The 3,874-nt window shown below is 43.6% G+C and overlaps 1 protein-coding gene across 2 annotated transcripts in view; it reads left to right on the top strand.

Annotated features, from left to right (window-relative positions):
- The first annotated feature begins 3,157 nt into the window (after window positions 1-3,157).
- LOC134352849 (exocyst complex component 3-like) overlaps window positions 3,158-3,874 on the top strand; it is a 93,316-nt gene continuing 92,599 nt past the window's right edge. For both annotated transcript variants that reach the window (XM_063060357.1, XM_063060356.1), the window contains exon 1: window positions 3,158-3,373. The gene's annotated coding sequence lies outside the window, so the exon portion shown is untranslated. The remainder of the gene's footprint in view (window positions 3,374-3,874) is intronic.

The raw sequence follows: 3,874 nt of genomic DNA, 5'->3' as shown, positions 1-3,874 counted from the left end.
GGTTGTTATTATGGCATCATTCATGATAAGAAAGGTGTGACAGCACTGGAGAGCACGCAGAGGAGATTCACCAGGAAGTTATGCGAAAAGATTAGATAAGCAGGGCTTGATTCCTCTGGAGCAAAGGAGCTGAGGGGTGACCACAGAAGTATGTAGTATATAAGATTATGAGAGGCATAGCTAGGTTAGAGAGTCAAAATCTCTTTCCAGGTTCCATGGATATCAAAAACAGGAGGGTGTCGTTTTAAGCAAATGGTTGAACTTTTAAAAGAGATCGAAGGAGCTAGATTTTTGCACAGAGCGTGGTTGATATCCGGAATATCCTGCAAAGGAGGTGGTAGAATCAGATGCAATCACTATGTTTGAAAGGTTTTTAGACGGGCATTTAAATAGACATGGCATGGGCCTGAAAAGGGAAAGTGGGGTTTGCCTAGATGGGCTAACAGGTCAGCACTGACTTGGTGGGCTGAATGGCCTGCTTCTGATTTGATTTTAGGAGCCTGTTGAGATAGCAACACTCAGTTCAACACTTCCCTTTGCTACTGGATCTCGGCTTCCTGACCAACAGGCCGAAATGCCACCGCCATGATTATCCTCAGTACTGGTGCCCCACAGGGCTGTGTTCTCAGCCCCCTACTCTACTCCTTGAACACTCACTGTTGTGTGGCCAGATCCTGCTCTCTCCTCATGACATTGTGCTGTCATGACAACAACCTTTCCCTCAATGTCAACAAATCAAAAGAGCTGGGCATTCACTTCAGGAAGGAGGGCAGTGCTCCTGTTTACATCAAAGGTACTGAGGTCAAGAGGGTTGAGAGCTTCAATTTCCTCAGAGTGAACATCACCGACAGCCAACCATGTGATGTCACAGTCAAGAACACTCACTGCCATTCCTACTTCCTTAGGAAGCTCAAGATATTTGACGTCTCACTTGACCCTCACCAATATTTATCAATAGACCATACGAAGCATCCTATCTGGATGCATCATGACTTGACAACTGTTCTGCACAATACCAAAGAAACAGCAGGGAATTATCAATACAGCTCAGTACATCACTGAAACCAACATCCCCTCCTTGTCCAGACTTGTCACAATCTTAGGAAAGCAGCCAGCAGAATCAAAGAGCCCATCCACCCCAGATACTCCATCAGTGGGGGGTACAAAAGCCTGAAAGCAGGTATCACTAGGCCTAAGGACACCTTGCACCCTGCTGTTAGAAGAATACTGAATGGTCCCCTAGGACCCTTGACCACACAATCCACCTCTTCATGGCCTGTAGTTACTGCGCTGTACTGCATTTCATAATTGTAACACCTCTTCCTCTGAAACCTATTCTGCATTGTTATTGTTTTACTTTGTTCTGCCTCAATGATCTGATCTGAATGAACTGTGTTCAAGACAAGCTTTCATTGTGCTTCAGCACAATTGACAATCATAAACCAATTTATCAACCTCATTTACATCTTGCATAGAAAAGACAAGGCTATGCAATAAATATGCAATAACTGAACACCAGAAAACCCTGGGAGCCAATCGAGGTCATGTCAGATGATGGAGAAACAAGAGGTGAGTGTTGCACACAGTTTGCAAAGGGCAGTGTCAAATACTTTGTACTCAAATTAAATTTATTATCAAAGTACATATATATCGCCATATACTACCCTGAGATTCATTGTCTTGCAGCCATTTGCAGGAAAATAAAAAATACAATAGAGTTTATGAAAAACCGTATACAATAGCTCTCTTCATGTTACTGCTATAGGGAAGGAGGTAAGGTTCAGGAACAGTTATTACCCTTCATCCATCAGGCTCCTGAACTGGTGTGGATAACTTCACTCACCCAACACTGAACTGATTCCACAACCTATGCACAAGCTTTCAAGAACTCTACAACTCATGTTCTCAGTATAATTATTGTTATTTCTATTTTGTATTCTCTCAATGCAAGCTGGTAAAACCCGAGGTACAGACATAGCCAAGTAAACTCATTTCTCAATTGCTAGGAACTTTCCAGTGGTGTTTAGTATTGTGACGTTCTGAAGATTTACAGAAATATTGCAATGTCAGCCTTATTGTCTAATGCTATTGTGTAGTGACTGTGGGGTGATACCAGTTGTAGATTTTACTACTGGGACAATGTATACCCTGTTCATGGTCCATAGTCTTTCAATTTCCTTTTTTAATTCGGTGTATTTCTGCTGTTTTTCACTTATTGGTTTCTGTAAGTTATGTGTGTTTTTAATGGCTATTACCTAGCTGTTCTTGCTCGTTTATACTGTACTACACCCAGATGGTTATTATCTGTAATAACAGATTGGTCGAAATATAATTTGTGAGACCCTGACTCTAAAATTGGACCAGGCCTGTGTTTATATTAAGGTATGGTTTCTTTTGTGAGTTTGTATTTTAAAGCAAGATTTTTGTGAGTGACGCTTGCCACTTGATTGTGCCTGTGGAAGTAATCAGATTGAGTTAAACTGCTGCAGGATCCTGTCATGTGTTGGATTGTTTCTGGCTTCTCTTGGCATTTTCTGCATTTATCACTTGAATTTGTTGCTTTTAGTATGAATTTTTGATTTTTTTTGTGTTATGGCCACAAGGAATCTCTATATTTCTGAGATAAGGTCTCCCACTCCGAGCCAGACTTTGGATGGTTCCTTGTCCACATTTGGTCTTCTCACCTGTAGTTTTTCATGGCATCTACTGAACTTTGTTAAACTGGGAATACCCGCAAGACAATGCATCGCAGGACAGTATACGGTGACATATAGGTACTTTGATAGTAAATTTAGCTCGAGCCTTGAAAAACAAAGACTGACAGACAACGAAAAGAAAACAGATTGTGCAAGTAAAAGATTAAATGATGAATATTGAGAATATGAGTTGTAGAGCCCTTGAAAGGGAGTCTGTAGGAATCTTATCTGACTCAGAGTAGTTTTGGTGCGTTAGCCTTAGCCGAACTGAGGTCACTCTTGGAGCTGCTGGAGTATTAGGGGCGGCACAGACGGACCCGCTGTCTCCCAGTTCTGGCAATCCGCGTTCAATCTGGATTTTCCGGTGTTTGTGTATGAGTGTGTAACTAGAGTAACTCCAGGTCAATTCTTTGAGGTGGCACGGCGAGGTTAAGGGGAAAGGGCGGGGGGATTTAGTGGGGTTTCTTTTCGACAGAGATGTCAGGCTTTAGATCTGAAACCCTGCGTCGTTAATCCAAAATTTACATGAAGTATTACAAAAATTTACAAATCAGATAATCGCCGTGGGAGGATCCGCGTGGGGAAACTCCGCCGCTTTTGCCTGTTGGTCGGTTCTCGGAGCTCAGGCACACGGTCAGAATTCCCAAGCAGCTGGCAGCTTCTCTCTTTCAGCACAGGTAGAGTACAGCAGCCTTGTTTTCTTCCGTTGCTCGGGACGGGGATTTGTCCCCACGGCGACCCTTTTAATTTGCAGGCTGATTAACAACAAACCTTCCCCAGCCCGAGCGTTTTATATTCGGATCACACGCGTTACACTGCGGACATCCAGTGCAACCGAAAGTGTATGTTCTTTAGATGAAGCATCCAGATATATTGTACGTGTTTGTACACGTCGCTTAAATCCCATCTACAGACTTGGGACGTTATTTTTCTCGGAGTTTATTTCTCTTCGAGGGACAACACTAATTGCTGGAAGGACTCCGCGGGTGGGCAGCATCTGCGGGGGTTGGAGGGGACAGACAGTGGACGTATCGGGTCGAGATCCTTCATCAGGACCCGGTCAACTGGCCATTTCCCCCCACCCACGCAGATGCTGCCTGACCCTCCAGCGATTTTGCCCGTTGTTCCAGATGGCAGCATTTACGGCTTCTTGCGTCTCTTCTCCTCTCGAGTTCTCT

The sequence above is a fragment of the Mobula hypostoma genome, chromosome 10 (genome assembly GCF_963921235.1).
Source record: "Mobula hypostoma chromosome 10, sMobHyp1.1, whole genome shotgun sequence".
NCBI lineage: Eukaryota > Metazoa > Chordata > Chondrichthyes > Myliobatiformes > Myliobatidae > Mobula > Mobula hypostoma.
This window is presented reverse-complemented; position numbering and strand designations above follow the sequence as displayed.